Source organism: Balearica regulorum, chromosome 1 (assembly GCF_011004875.1).
Source record: "Balearica regulorum gibbericeps isolate bBalReg1 chromosome 1, bBalReg1.pri, whole genome shotgun sequence".
Taxonomy (NCBI): domain Eukaryota; kingdom Metazoa; phylum Chordata; class Aves; order Gruiformes; family Gruidae; genus Balearica; species Balearica regulorum.
The window spans coordinates 12,182,703-12,199,706 of record NC_046184.1 but is presented as its reverse complement, the minus strand read 5'-3'; the positions used below and the strand labels follow the sequence as shown (position 1 = coordinate 12,199,706).

General features: G+C 39.2%; 2 long non-coding RNA genes across 2 annotated transcripts in view; both read right to left on the bottom strand.

The window, feature by feature from the left end:
• The window catches only part of LOC142604867 (uncharacterized), a 293,244-nt gene that overhangs the window by 66,781 nt on the left and 209,459 nt on the right, over positions 1–17,004 (bottom strand). The gene's annotated exons all lie outside the window — the stretch shown is intronic.
• LOC142604764 (uncharacterized) overlaps positions 1–17,004 on the bottom strand; it is a 40,468-nt gene that overhangs the window by 17,621 nt on the left and 5,843 nt on the right. The window lies entirely within an intron of this gene.

Genomic DNA, 17,004 nt, shown 5'->3' with positions numbered 1-17,004 from the left:
TCTCTCTTGAATCTGCATGCTTTTTGTAGCTGGAACTTTATGAAAGAGTCATTGCATACAAGTGGGTTTAGGGATGCCACCTCCTTGGAAAAGGTAACACAGGTGATTATTACATTCTTCCAAGGCTTTCAATGTTAAGCACTGCTTTAGAAAGTGCCAGGTTGCAGGTTGCCATTTCTGCCTACCTTTAGCTGTAGGTATCGGTGCAGTTTATGAAACATGAAAAAGAAAAAACACGCAAATTAAAACAAAAACAAAAAAACCCCAACAAAACAGTGGGAGTTTTCAGCACTGTCCTCAAAAAGGGCTGAACCAGGATTGCAGATTCTGTACCAATTGCCAAGATGATGCTTTGAACGTGGTGAAGGTCCAGAACACGCAGCCTGAGTAGTGTGGAGTATTTGGTCCACACCCTGCAATTTTGGATTAGGGAGTATTATGTTAATTAAACCATATTTTGTGCAATGTTCTTACTTGGAACATATATGAGGTTTTTTTTCTTAATGAATAATTATAATAAGTACTTATTCTTAGGTACTGGGATTACACTGCTGCCTTTTATTATTAAACTATTACTAGTATATTTTGTAAGAACAGTTTAGTTCATGCATATTTTAAGAAAAATCCCCTGCATCTTGTGTTCCAGCTCTCCAAAGGAAAACAAGCAGGTTCCAGCACTGGAGTAAATGAAGTGAAAAACTCTAAAAAGGAATAATATGATGGGGTCCTCATAAAGGCAAAAAGATCCCAGTGGCTTTTCTGATAGGTGAAGACACAGAGTAAGAACCCTGGCCTCATTACCAAATGTTAGAATATTTCATCCTTAAATACATGCACAGCATTCATTCTCTGCTCTAGTCCAAGTCACTCTGCTTCTTATGCCTACATATACATTTATCCCCAGTGCTAGTGTGAGGAAGAAAATTACCCTCAAGAGGATTTGGGGCCCAAATCCAGACATTTAGTGGATTCAGTGAGGTTAGGAGGTTAGTCACTTCAGCTCCCTCCTGCAGTTTATAGAAAGCAAAGGAGAACTAAAGTCCTAAAGATCTGAATTGCTTCTCCACATTCCTGACTTTCTCCAAAGAGAGAGAAGGAGATTAATTTAACTAAGTTAGTGATGCCTAGGGTACCTTTAACCACTATTTAGACAACACAAGCATCCTAGAAAACTACATTCACCTGAGGCCTCTAGGAGTCTATTGACACTGTCAAAGAAAAAGGGATCAGAACCAAGTGAGGACCACTGAGGCCAAGTGGCACTGATTGTCCTATATCCACAGTGCTTAGTGCTAGAGCTGGTTGGACTGGTTCAAAACAGTCAAGGAACTGCTGCACTGAGAAGTGCTAAACATAGACAGTGCTCACACTCACTATTCAGACTTCCCTTACTTATCTATTTAAACATACTGGTCTATGGTCTTGGTCCCAGAATTTCTTCTGTCAGTGTACATACTCAAAGCTGCTGAGATCTAAGGTGGAGTCTTAAACTTGGTGAATCAGGTAGGAGAAAACCAATACCTGAGCCTTTCAGCATCCCCTGAGCAGCACTATGACAAAAGATCGTCTGTTATTTAGAGGTAGGTGGGGATGTGTGAATTGACTCAAATCTGGAAATGGGGGTGATCTTGACCACAATCCCACTTATGAGGAACAACTGCGGGTGGAAGAGTCCATCTCCATAGCTGAGAGTTCATGGCTAAACGTCCTATCTTGACTGAGGCATGCATCTAACCTACACTCCCTTTCTTCTGCCTGACTTGCTTGGATAGCTTACGCAGCTGTTCCCTTGTCTGTGCTTTATACAAGGGACACACAGTTCATGCCAGGACCTAAATGAAATGTTAAACATGAATTTGGAGAATTGCAGTACTTAAGTGACTTTGAAGGTATGGAGTTGAGCAACTTGCAGATATCACTCAGGAGATCTGTGGAAAAGCTGGAATTTAACTGGGTCTTCCACAGAACAGGAAAGCCTAATTCCCTGTTCCCTTTTTTCCTCAAACTGAGGCAATTCTATACCTTCTCATGTACCTCATACTGTCACTCTCTTCCTTTAGTGCTTCTTCCAGCCTTTGACCCTTCAGATGCTTGTTTGATATTTCTGGGATCAGAGTAAGAATCAAAGTATTTGGCATCAGAGACCTGAAAGGCAAGAGGATGGCAAATGGGAGAAGATACTCTAGTGGGAAAAGTCCAGAGGATATTTTGTGTAGCCAGGGTGTGAAAAAGCTTCTGGTGATCCTGTCACCGCAATTCATTATTAATGTCTGTGTTACATTTATAGCATCCTTCTCATCAGGGACTGTTATAGCAGTTGGTTATATTGGCCAGAAATCCTGAGATCCTTTTCAGGAATTAAAACTAAAGGAAACATGTGAACTCAAAGCTATTCACTGAGGTCAGTGAAAATAAGTAACACAACATTCCAGTAAGGAGGCAAAGAGGTCAAGGCTATCATTACTGCAATATAAAAGAGAATAAGGAAAATATTCGGAAAATATGCTATTGTGCAGAAAAAGAATAATACTTACTTTGGAGAAAGCCATATTTCTGTGTAGGAGGAAACCTAAAAATTGGGGGATGATAGGTAAAGACAATATTAATGGCTATGAGTAAGTGAGAAAACATGAACAGAGGGGTACAGAAAGAGAACTATTAGTCCTTTAGAAGGATCTATTTTAGATCAGATACATATTGTTTTGACTTCAAAGGGTTAAATAATGGTAGAAAAGAGAACAATAAATTGGGAAAAAAAATATGGACATTATTTGTAAATATTAATGTCTCGTTTGAAGGCTACCAGAATATTTCCTGAGTCCTCCACTCATTTTTGTAGGATTTTTCTCTTCCCCTTCTAAGAAAATCTAAATAGGAAGTAAAATTTAAAATCAATCACAAAAGCCACACTTTCAGAGCCTTGAGAATCTTGTCTAATCGTATTTGTGAATTCCTCTGAAAAAAACCCCTTTAACAGTGAAAAGCTTCACTCTACTATTAAGCATCCCATGTGGCTCTGTGTTGTAATTCAGAATTAAATGAGATATTCAAAGAAGTAGGATGCTCAACTTTCATTCAGCCATGTTCATAAAGAAACTCTTCATGACTCCTTTAATTAATCCACTCAGTTTGAATACACCTGTCACAATCTGCAGAGGTAGAGCTTCCTTATCCAGCACATACATGAAAAGAGGCACATGTACACAATAAATAAACATTGGAGTGCCAAACTGCTAGCAGCAATCAGAACATCTGCATACAAGACTTACCCTACCAAATATTTGTATCTTGTAATTTTCTTTACCCAAACTGCTCTTCAGACTACCCCAAAGTGAAATGAGTTGAAATGACAGAAGGATGCCTGCAGAAACAAGTTCTCTGCAGTGGGACAAGTGAGCAAAAGAAACCAAAAAAAAAAAAAAAAATCCATAAAGTTCATCTTTCTCCTGTTTGCCCCTAGAACTGCTGCTCTGTTCTGCTGAACTGTGACATTTTACTCATCATAGCGGGGAGAGGATCATAACTCAGAAACAGAAAGCTCATTTTACTCAGTTTCATTTCAGTGGCCAAGATCCAATCAATCAGATGTAAAGTCAGGCTCCTTGGTATTATATCAAATACCTAATTTTCTTATGGATCAGATTTTCAAAAGAGTGAGATCAAACTAAAAGTCCATCTAGACTAGTATCCTGAACACTACACAAATAGGAAATGCTTACAGAATAGTACAGGAAGAGAGAAAATTTCTCTTGAGTAATCCCGCAGCCTGTGGCAGGCTATAGCTTACTGACAAAGAGCTTTTTGTACTAAACATCTTTAAATAGATTTTTTTTGCAAGAATATTTTTCTGTTACTTTCTGAACCCAAGTAAATTAATAGAAGCAAGTAATTCTATAGCTTAACTGTGTAAAGGCACCTGTTCTTTTCTTTTTGCATCTGGTTTTGCCTCTTTTTGGGTTTGTTTTTTGGTTGGTTGGTTTGTTTTGTTTTGTTTTTAATCCACTGTAAGAGCTAATAGATTTCATTCCTGTATCGGAAGAAAGAACAGTTCCCTTTTATCATGCTACTTACAGGACTCTGTCATGTCTTACCTCAGCAGTCTCTCTTGCAGGATGAAGAATTCACTACAGTTCCTGACATTATGTTTGCTGTTCTGACTGTTATTCAGAAGACTTTCTCATGAAACTGCCTGTTCTGTCCAAAATCTCCCATCACTCAGATTGCTCACTGGTAAGAGCTCAGAATTCCAGCACTTTTAGCACTGTTTTCTTCTCTGTACATCACTTCACTTATATTTTTGGAAAAATTATTTCACAGTCATAAAATGTCATAAAACTTTTCTGCGATTCTTCACACTCAGTTTTCATCTTTCCCACCTGAATAAGTTTTAATACAACTAAATTTGTCAATTCCTTATTCCTTCTCTCTGCCTAATCTTTGAAATTTTGCTGACCTTCATGAGCCCCAGCACAAATCTCTGTGGAATTCCTCTGCTGAGATCCAAGCTTTCTTAAAATGATTAAAAAACTGAATTACTTGCTCTTACTGTCTGTTGCTTATCTTTTGTGCAGTTTTTCATTAATCTTCCGTCTCATGCTTTGCCACTTTGTTTTTTTTTCAGGAACATTTGATGGATGATTGTGTTGAACAATTTTTTCAAACTGAAGTGACTGCATACACAGGATTTCCCGTGTCCACTTTTGCTTGCTTCTTCAAAGAAAATTCTGAGGCACGACTTTCCTTGACAAAGGGGAGGCCTTTATTAACTCTTCCCTGGTATTTACCTATTTTCCGGAGTTATGTTAGAACAGAGTTCACATCACCTCCCAGCTTCAAATTAACAAAGAAATTTTCTGAGTACTAAGTAAAATTGGTATCAGACTACTGGGTTAGCTATCTGCATATGGACCTGGAAGACCGGATATTTAAAAACATGATCAATCTTCTAAAAAAAAAAAAAAATCAAACCATTTAACAAAGCTCCTCTCAACTTCAGCTACTTAAATTTTAAGTAAGAAGCTAAGAAGAAGAAACATAAGTAGTCCCAGAGGCAGTTCTTCATATTCTGACATAGGAGTATAACTGAAATTTTTATGTGTTCGGGCTCCAGAACAGGCTGTAGGAGTGGGATTCATTATGCTGGGATATACACCTTAGTGAATGGGATGAACCTAAGCCCAGGTGCCAGGTTGTTGTGCTCTTGGCAAAAAAGAGTCTTATGGTTAAGGATGTAATGTTAGAGACTAGAGATCAAAGTTCAGACTCTTTCTCAGCCTGTCATTTTACTCCTTTGCCGCCCTAAACACCATGCTGTACAACAGCAGAGGGGAAGCTGGGACTTAACCGTCACAGAGCCTAGTCAAAATATGCCAAAGACAAGAATCCAAGATTTTAGAATAGCTGTGAAGAAGTTCACCTTGGCAGAAGAAGTCATGGTTACTAACAGGAGATGACTGTCTATTTTTACCGCCTTATCAAACCTTTCCCAGTTTTGCATTGCTGTGGGTTTCCTTCCCTCTTAAGTTTTCTGTGCAGTGCTTCCTTTTCAGGTCTCTGCTCATAGCAGCTGTCTTCTTTGGCTGAAAAACCACTGTGCTTACATGTAAAGGTTGAGGATTCTTGGGGTTTTTTTATGAAAGTTTTATTAAGGTCCATGCTTGTGTGCCTGTGTTACTCTAGTAGTGGTAAAGCGCAGTAATTTCCAGTTGCATTTGTTATATCTTGCTTTGTAGCTAGGGCTCTCCTCTCTACCTTTTTATCTTTCTTGCTTCCCTTCTACCTGCCTGTCTGGACTGGTGCCCAGCAGCACTTAACTACGGTTTGAAATGTGCCCTGGATTTCCAGTGGTGCTGGTGTACTTTCCCAGAAATTCCTCATCTGCACCAGGAAACTGAGAACCTGGCAGACACCACCAACCAGAAGAGCTCTGCACAGTGATTCTAGTTGCAGTTCTAAAGTTAGGATTTGTTTCTTCTATATATGCTTTCAGTTGTTGGTAAAATTACTATAATCATTGTATCTCACTGATTTAAAACAGAACAATATTATCTTAATCTTCTACCTGTATAGTTTGGACTGAATTTGTTTAAACAATGGATTAATTCTATACTGTTTTGATTTACTTCTAGACCAGAGCTATAAAAAGTAAATGTTCCAGAGCTTTTCTGCACTGCAGAGCCCTAGCTACTGCATTTTTAACATCATCTACTCCACATAAAGCAGAATAAGGTAAAAGCTTTTACAATGACATGGAATACTGTAGGGTAATGCCTACCTGTCCTGCCTCAGATAGGGAATTTGTCCGTTAATCATTTGTGATCATGTTTTTCCAGACTATGTTTCAATTCTGAGAGACTTTGAACACTTTTTATTGTATCATTTCTCAAATAAACTCCTGTTGCCAGAGAGGATTTCAGGACTTTGCCTTACAATTGATCTTTTAAATAAATAAACTGAGGATTTGTTTAAGTGTATTAATTTGATATTCTAACTGATTTGGAGAAATCCCAATCAGTTAGTCACTGCACTAGGTGCTAGACTTAACTATTGTGGACTGAAGCTTCTGCCCCAACCAAAAAGATATTTTCCTACACACAAGGGACACAAAGACATACTGGCATATTTCTGAAAAGGTGATTGCATTTATTGCACTGGTTTTGGTCTATACAAATGGCACGTATGGGCTTACTTGGATTTTGATTTCTATACTTTAGCACATAAATCGCAACTTAGACACCCCAAATAAAAAATTTAATTTCAGCAATTGCCCACAGCACTTGCTGAAGTAAAAAAGCACCTAGCTTCTCTTTACCAATCACACCTGAATACAGAACAGACTCTTCAACCATAGATCACATAACTGAGCTTCCTGCTTTCTTCAAGCATAAGGTGCAGAGAACAGCAAAATGCCAGTTCTCACCTCCACCTCAGATCTCCTTACCTCATACGTATTCAGATGTGACCTCACCTGCAGATAAACAAAACCTCAAACGGGGTTGGAGCCCCTGATTGGCATTAACTCTTCATGCTAAGAGAGAAAGAATCTGTTAAGTCATTTTTTTGTTCCTATCTGCACTGTCTCACTTACTCCAGTGGTTTCTTCATCACAGCTATCAGGAAAATGATAATTTAAAGCAGGTGTGTTAAAGTGGGAGGGAAGGAAGGACGGGATTTGCAGTCATCAATCCGAGCTGCCAATTCAGCCCAACTTTTCCATTTAGTTGAAGGCATGACTTGGGATATGAGGAGAAATGGTTTACACAATGTGGAAATCTTGGAGTGTAATAACATATTTAATGCTGTTGACCAGTTCAGATAAGCCTTATTTTAGTTTAACAAACACAATAACAGAGTTTGAAAAAAGTAATGATGACAGTGGCACGTCATGAAAAACATACGCCCCTGGAAGCTCTCGTGACATAACAAAATGAATATAACTTCAAAATCCTGTTCATTCCCTTGTCCCTTAGCAAAATGCCAGGATTCACAATGAAAACATGCACGTATCTATTTATCATGCATGGATGCAAACTAATCTTTTCAAGACAGTTGCAAACAGTTGTATTATCATCAACATTAGTACGAACTGCCTTGTGATAATACATCTATGAATACACTTGCCTAATTAAAGTATAAGTAAATACTCCTTGAAAGCAGTTTTACTGCTATTATAAGGGCTTTTTGCACATACAAACACAGCTTACACTGAAGATGTTTGATTTCAGCTACTGCATTTATACGTTTGTTTTTCCATCAAGCCTTCAACTGCTATTGAATTATTGTTTTTAAATAGGACCATGTTAAATCCCCTACCTGGTTTGAAGTAATTACTGATTTGGGCAGCAATTGCAAGTGACAGAATTTCTAATTGCTAGATGGATGACAAGACACTAGGAATAGGCAATGCACAAAAAACCACTTGAGAAATCCTCCCTCACACTTGATCTCATCTGAATGACTGAGACAAGGTCAGGCCTGTCTGCTTCATGATTAGGGGCTTTCTTCCTCGTTTTGTTTACGTACTACTTTGTGCAGAGAAACCCTATGACACCAACAGAACATTTTCCTCATAAGCAATGTTTTGTGATTGGATTTAATTCACTTACTTTTATTCAGAATGATTTAAAATAGCTGATTCCTTAGATGTTATTGAAATAGCTACAATCTCCAGAACATTTTTTTTACTTTTTTCAGTTAGATTATTACCAGAAAATCAGTGCAAGGTTAGAAGAGTCAGAAATGCTAATCCATCAAAACAATCAAAACAAGGCTGTTTGTAGAACACTTATTATCACAATTTCCTGCATTTGTGTGATTAGAAGTCTGTAGGAAAAGGAGTTCATTTTCAAGGGTGTTCAGAAGTGGTGTACAAAAGTTTTCTGAGAGAAAAAAAATAAAAATTTGAAACATAGAACTTCCCACTGAAATGTAGCAAATCTTCAATGAAAACAAAGGAGGGAATCTGCCTTTCCAGGCACTTTATGGAAGTCTCTAATAATGTATATTAGGTAAACACATATGCTTTATTTAAGAACTGCTAAGACAGCACTGACTCTTCTCATTTCTTTTTCATTTTTTTACAAACAAACTGTAAAAGTCCAATAACTTTGTATAGTTCTGAAATCATTACCACTCTGTTTGTTAGAGTTAGGGAAAGAGGAAATACAGTTTAAAATTATTTACTCTTAAGAATTATGTTGTAATAATAATAAATTTCAATATTTCAAGCAGTTATGAGAGTTCCCACAGATGTTGATAACATCTTGCAAAAATTAGAAATTTTCAACACACACAACCACACCACCACCATCACCTCCCTCCTGGGAATAAGAAGTTAACCTTGCTAGAATTAGGAGACTGATTTTACCGCAAAAATAATTTAATTATTTTTCCAGTTTTTTACTATAGCTGTAATAGCTAGAAACCTTTTTTCAGAAACGAAAGTTGAGGTACTCATAGTAGCACTTACTTACCCTTGAATCTATAAATAGGAGTTTAACCATGCCAAACATTGTAAGATCCACAGTAAAATGATGACCCTATTGGGTAATGCTGATTTCGTAAAAGTCAGTTAACTGAATGATTTCTGTTGGTTTATAGTTTCATATGTCCACAATATTTTTGTTTTGTTTTGTTTTGTTGTAGTGGGTTTACAGGGTAAGGTTTTTTTCTAACTAACTGGACTAGGGGAGACTGCAGGGATGGCTTCTGTGAGAAGACACCAGAAGCTGTCCTCATGTCCTGACAGAGCCAGTTGCAGCCAGCTCCAAGATGGACCCTTGCTGGCCAAAGCTGAGCCAGTCAGCAATGGTGATAGCTGTGATGATAACATGTTTAAGAAAGGGTAAAAAAAAGCTGTGCAACAGCTGTGAGAGAGGTGTCAGAAGATGTGAGAGGAACAACTCCGCAGACACCAAGGTCAGTGAAGAAGGAGAAGGAAGAGGTGCTCCAGGCGCCAGAGCAGAGCTTCCCCTGCAGCCCGTGGAGGTTGATGGTGGAGCAGAGATTCCACCTGCAGCCCAGGGAGAACCCCACGCCAGAGCAGGTAGATGCCCGAAGGAGGCTGTGACCCCATGGGAAGCCCGTGCTGGAGCAGGCTCCTGGCAGGAGCTGTGGCCCCATGGAGAGAGGAGCCCACACTGGAGCAGGTTTGCTGGCAGGACTTGTGACCCCATGGGGGACCCACGCTGGAGCAGTCTGTTCCTGAAGGTCTGCACCCTGTGGAAGGGACCCAGGCTGGAGCAGTTGGTGAACTGCAGCCCATGGGAAGGACTCATGTTGGAGAAGTTCATGAAGGACTTGAAGTCCCATGGGAGGGACTGCACAATGGAGCAGAGGAAGAGTGTGAGGAAGAATTAATGGCAGAGATGAAGTGTTATGAATGGACTGCAACCCCCATTCCCTGTCCCCTGTGCTGCTTTTGGGGAGGTGGTAGAAGAGTTGGGAGTGAAGTTGAGCCCAGGAAGAAACGGGTTGTGGGGGGGGAAGTTGGGTTTAGATTTCTTCTTATTTCTCATTATCCTACTTTGTTTAATTGGCAATAAATTAAATTAATTTTCCTAAGATAACTCTGTTTTGCCCATGACAATAATTCATAAGTAATCTCCATGTCCTTATCTCAACCCATGAGCTTTTCATTGTATTTTCTTCCCCTGTCCAGTTGAGGAGGGGAAGTGATAGAGCAGCTTGCTGGGCACCTGGCAGCCAGCCAAAGTCAACCCACCACACTTGTTTAGTTTTTTTATTTTCTTTGTTATTTTTAGTATCGCTTTTGAATCTTTACTTTTCTCCTAATTTCCTTCTACAACATAGTCATGCTTGAAGATTGTTAGTCTATTTGCTGTAAAGTCCCTTGAGGCTGTTCAGATAGTACTTAGGTCTGGTTCTCCCTTATTCACATCAGAGTTTCCCTTACCCTTTTACATACTCTTTGGAGTTGAAAATTGCCTCCCAGCTTTCCTACAATTCGGTATTGTTTATACGTGCCTGGAAGAAAATGATTAAAAATGAAAAGAGAAGCCAAGTATCTTTGGGCTATTTGCCTCTGAGAAGTCATTCTTGGCACTTATTTAAGTATGACTTGTGCAACGTCAAAATCTGTCTCAATCCCAATGTGTTTCTTGCTCTTGACTTCTTACTTTCCGGGATCTCATCGGCTGCTATTCTTCCCACAATTACTGCCAGAGCCATTAGGGACCCAAAGTGCATGTGTGGTTCCAAGTCCTCACAAAGTGCAAGAAGCATTCTTGTGACATTTTGTTCAGTATCTCCCTAATCTAACAAGGATCAGTGTCTGTTAAAGTTGCCCAGTAGAGCAGATAGTCTTTGAGAACACGATACAGACATTTCCATTCTTCACACCAGAGTCTGCATTCTAACCTTGATAATAATGCAAATATCAGAGGATTTTGAACATAAGCTGTTATTTGGGCTTCTCATTAATCAGAAAGACTGCATATTCCATGAAGGAAAAGTGCATTTAGCTGTTTAATTTTGCAAATGTTGAAATAAAATAATATTTATTCAAGATATAAATAGATCAAATTCTTAATGCTGGTCAATTCACAGGGGAATGCTACCTCAAGGGAGCAAGAATAGTCCAGGCATTCGTGTACCTTTTTAATGGAGCCTTTATTTCAGAAATGTAAGTCCCAGATTGGTGAAGATCACAGCTTTTATATAAAAGCTTAAAAGATAAGAGTTGTAAATAATCAATTCATGTATTAAGATGCTAAGGTTAATGGTATCGTCCAATGATATACCTGTGATCTGGATTTTAAAATAATCCATTTGGAGTGGCTTTATTTGTTTAGAGTATGTCTTCTACTGAGTTTAGCTTCAGACACAAAGATGGGGGAGCTGGTCATGAGCTATTCAATGAGATCTCTATGAAAAATTTAGTTTTCTTGAATATGAAATTGCTTTCTCATTCTCATCAGAAAAAAAAAAAAAAAAAGGTAAGTTCGAGTTCCTTGGGACAGCAGCCTGTTGCCTGAGTTGTGATATCATGCCTTCTTTCATCTAGCAGTGTGCATGACTTGTGCTTGCTAAAGCAGAAAGGACCTGTTTGACAGTCCTTTGTAAAGCCTATGGCTTTACTTGCTGCACCTTCCTATGCCCTTGAAGATATATTTTGTAAATCAAAAACTCCTAGACAGACATGTTCCAAGAAAGGATATGCTGAAACACACGTGGGATACACTGGAAGTCAATACTCGTTCAAAAGACATAAGGCGTGCTCAACCTTACATTTTCATCAAAAAGTGCTTTACAGACATGGCACGTGTGTTGGGAAAATACAAATGAGAGGCCAAAGAAATGAAAGCTAATTAAGGTCTACTGAGATGAAAAACAAATGTTAAAAATCTTTCCAGTACGAGAGGAGATAAGCACTGTGAGTATCCTGCTGGGAACACTCCAGCTGACTCTGATGGGCAAAATTCTGGGCTATATGGCTAAAAAAATGCAGAAAGATATTTTGCTTCTAAGAGATAGAGGAGAACTATCCAGCTGAGCAATCTAGATATGTGATTTATATTTTTTAATGATTAAAAACAATTGCTATTTGGCAAGATTGATATAATTTAAAACAACAACTTTATTTTTCACTGTGTAGATGCTATAAACAAACACACCACTTCCATTTTTTAAGTAGCCAGCAATTTTTTTATTTTAAAAGTTTTCTTGGAAATGCTAATTTCTCTGTTTTGGGGAACGTGGTAATTTCAACTAAAAGGGATCTGATTTTCCAAAGGACAAATAGCAGTTTTCATAAATCAGCCATGTATATTTGAAGGCATCCAGTATAATTTGTGACTTCTGAAAATTACATTTTCAGGATTCATTTACGTTAGCATAATAGAATCATTGAATGGTTTGGGTTGTAAGGGACCTCAAAGATCATCTAGTCCCAAGCCCCTGCCATGGGCAGAGACATCCTCCACTAGACCAGGTTGCCCAAAGCCTCATCCAACCTGGCCTTCAACACTTCCACGGAGGGGGCATCCACAGCTTCTCTGGGCAGCCTGTTCCAGTGCCTCACCACCCTCACAGGTAAGAATTTCTTCCTGATATCTAATCTAAATCTATCTTCCATCAGCCTTCTGTCATCTTAAAGCCATTACCCCTTGTCCTATCACTCCATGCCCTTGTAAACAGTCCCTCTCCAGATTTCCTGTAGGCCCCTTCAGGTACTGAAAGGCTTCTCTAAGGTCTCCCCAGACCCTTCTCTTTTCCAGGCTGAACAACTCCAACTCTTTCAGTCTGTATTCATAGGAGAGATGCTCCAGCCCTCTGATCATCTTCGTGGCCTCCTCTGGACTCTCTTCAACAGGGGTCCCCAGAGCTGGATGCAGTACTCCAGGTGGGGTCTCACAAGAGCAGAGTAGAGGGGCAGAATCCCCTCCCTCAACCTGCTGGTCACACCTCTTTTGATGCAGCACAGGACACGATTGGCTTTCTGGGCTGCAAGTGCACACTGCTGGCTCATGTTGAGTTGTTCATCCACCAGCACCCCCAAGTCCTTCTCCTCAGGGCTGCTCTCAATCCATTCCCCGCCCAGCCTGTAATTGTGCTTGGGATTGCGCCGACCCACATGCAGGACCTTGCACTTGGCCTTGTTGAACTTCATGTGGTTTGCATGGGCCCACCTCTCCAGCCTGTCCAGGTCCCTCTGGATGGCATCCCTTCCCTCCAGCGTGTCGACCACACCACACAGCTTGGTGTCATCAGCAAACTTGCTGAGGGTGCACTCGATTCCACTGTCCATGTTGCCGACAAAGATCTTAAACAGCACTGTTCCCTTAGGATATTGCAGTGTTTGGTTTACAGAAATAAAGCAGGGATGCTGTTTTCAGCCATGCCAAGACTTAAAGAAAATCCATGGATATAAGTGGACCTTAGCTCTGAAAAACTGAATAACACCACAGAACTTCTGATTTTCCACTGCCTTATATTTATGTAACTTCATTACTTTGCTGATGTAAATTCTTTTAGATCCATGATCTCTCACTTGTTCTGGCTTCTATTTCTGAATGGCTCCGAATACGTCCAGACTCAGTCGGAGAAGAGGACAATTGCTGTCACCAGTGCTGGGCATGTAGGCAGCAGGCCTAGGCATCTGGCCTAGGAAAAATCCCTACTCTGACATTGTGCTCTGAGACACAGGAGTTTCCAGTCTCACCGCCTAGACTCGGCACCAATGCCGCAGGCTCTGCGGGGATTCGATGTGAACGCTCAATTATCTGAGTGTATCTGGCAGGGATGGGTTGTCATTAAACAAGGATCTACGCCACTTTATCGTTTCTAAATTCAGACTAACTTTTAACTCTTGAACATGCATGAAAGTATTAACACTGTATAATTTTCTCTTCACATTTTTATTCATGACTTTAGAGACTCTTAGGTTCTCTATTAACAAAAAGCAGGTAGAACACTATTTCAGGGGCTCTGAATCTTTATAAATTCTATAAAAGTCTATTTCTTGTGTCAGAGACTGAGCCACTGAACTCTTCAGGAGATATTTTGATTTTTCACTTAAAAAAAAAATCCTACTGTTTTACTTGTCATGCAATGTACAGCAAAGACAAGCTCAGTGCTGTTGTAGTTTCTGAACAGAAATGCAACATACTGCAATAGCTCCCATCTTTTGTTGTTGTTAGAGATGCCATACAGTAAGACATAGGTGTCAAATGTGTCAGTGTAATACTTTTTCACTAATATCACTCAGCATTTCACGCTCTATTAGCGTGGTCCTTGCTAAAACTTAATAGTGAACTAATTTATATCTTAATACCTAATTATGTTAGAACCATTATTATTTAATTCATATGATGGCTCCTTTATGTGCCTCTAAAACTGCTTGAAGAAAGAAACCCCACTAATCTGGATTCCATCAGCATTACATGAAGCTTCGGCTTCATGCATTGCAAGCACAGTGTTTGACAAGTTTTAATTTTTAATTAATTGTGTATTAAATTAATTTTTCCTAATTACAGTACGGTGGAATAAGGAATATAAGAATAAATGAGATTAAAACTTTAATGTATTCAATAGAATAGGACAATTTCATGTTGTGATTATTTAATAGTCATATGAGCTCTTGGAACTGTGATGAAATTCACCCTGAGCAAAACCCAAGAACAATGCCCATAGGCTGTTTAAATTCAAGTTATGTCACTGTATCAAGTCTCGCTAGCTACACGTACTTTTTCAAAACTCTCACCCATAGGAAGTAAATCCCAGAGTCAGATAAATCCAAATTACAAAATGATGGTGAGCCCAGGTCAGATAAAGCTTATATTATCATTTTATTTGTTTCTGCTCCCTTCTAATGCCTCATGAATTTGAATACAGGTTATTTCTGAAATCCTGAAAATCCTTCAAGATCTTTGGAGTGCATCTTTGCATGCCTTTTTGTGGGTATTATATTGAATAATACTCCTTTTTTGCTAGGGAAAAGGGAGAAATTTAATCTCACAGTGGAATATATTCTGAGCTAAATTTTTGCAGAGCAATAGACACATGTGGCAGGTGGCTCATGAGAGCTACTTTTAATTTACCATACAGTAAGGTTGAGGGAACTCAAGTCCTAGAAAGGTACATTTTTCTCTGCAAATAATGAAGGGATTCTGGATAGACATTCAGATGTCTACAGTGTGGACAACTAAATGTGGAAAGATGAATCTTACCCAGAAGGTATACTCCACAAAATGCATATTGATTCAGAATACACTAAAGATTTTTCAGGAAAAAATGCTATGGTCTGCTGCATGATTTTTGTTGGTTTGTGGTTATTTTTTTTTTAATTATGATCTGTTAACTTTTGGTCCTGCAAAAATTTACTGAATTTCACACACTGGAAACAATGCATTAACACTGTTCTCCTAGGATGCTTCAGGGCTGCACATCACCCTCACTATGGGGAATAACAGCATGAAGATTTCTTGCAGTAATCATAGAATCCTAGAATGGTTTGGGTTTGAAGGGACCTCAAAGATCATCTAGTTCCAACCCCCCTGCTGCGGGCAGGGACACCCTCCACTAGAGCACGTTGCCCAAAGCCTCATCTGCTTACTCAGCAGTAAGGTGGAAGATGTCACATATATAGTTAAAGACAGGTTTATGCTTGATTTTGATCCTTAGAGTTGTAAGATCCAAACAAGATATGTTGTCAGGTGATCCAGAAAGATCTGGAAGTGAAATCAGGTGATGTGTTGAATCAACACATTTGCATTGGGTTTTTACTTTGGAAGTTGGTCTTGTCCCATCTATAGAATGTTCACTGGGCACACGTCCAGTGTATAATGTTAATTAAACATGAATTATCAAAATGGTATTTAGATGAGTCATAGCTCTAAAAGTGGGAATCTGTTCATGGATGAATTTCATCATAAGAAAAGGAAGACTACATAGAAATACAGTAGCCACATTAAAGAGGGATTTAACACCTCAGAAAGCACCGCAGTTTAAGCAATACACTAAGGGTGGCAACATGCCTACGAAATAGGTTTATATTACTGCCCTATTCTTAAGGTGAGGAACCTGAATGGTATGAAAAGTATGGCTTGGTTAAGGCTGTGTGGGGAATCATAACACAATTTCAAAGGTGTATGTAGGCAGTAATCCTCCCAGCCATAGGCATTTCAGTGAGATACACGTGGAGTTTCCAAGGAAAAGGTGATATTTTTCAGGGTGTTTGCATGATGGAAAATGGCAATAGGCAAGGTTGCAAGAGGCAAAATTGCTCAGCTACACACTAAGTTCCAGGAGACATTCTTTGAAATTGAAACAAGGCACCTGCATGTGTGTTCATGTGTACATGCAAGCATATATAAATGCTTAAACATTTTTTGGGTCAAAAATGGAATATTATTGCCCTTAGAGGAGACAGCCTTCCCATTTTACTTGGGGACAAGAAAGTAAAATATCCACAGGAAAATATGTTCTCTTGTTTACTACCCAAGAACGAAACCAGCCTCTCACAAGCCTCACCAATTCATGAGGCACCATACGCCTGTCATGCCAAGATGAAGGTTCTTCTCATTACACGCAGATGAAGAATCAAAATACCAGGATCTGCTGTCTCAAAATGGCAAAGAAGTTCTCTTTTAATAGGATTTTTATAAGCCTAATGGATGGGAGCTGTCTGCCAGGAAAGCTGTTGGAAGGCCATGAAAAAATTATCTCCATCCACTGCAGTTGTTTCTGTCTGTTATAAGATTTGTAGACATTACTTGAATGTGCATATAGACACCATTTAGGCATGTGTACACTAGAATCACAGACACATTAAAACTATAGACAGAGGCATGGTAGGTAAACTGACAAATATCAGCTGATATCCATGGTGTTTGATCAAGATACTGGCACGCTCCCTGGGGTACACGGACTTTGGAAAATACAAGGTTCAGTAAGACCTAGAATGTGTAACTGTTGCTATAACAGTTCTCACACACAAAAGTACAGTGGAAAAAAACTTCCTATAGCATGAAGGTGCAATGCTGA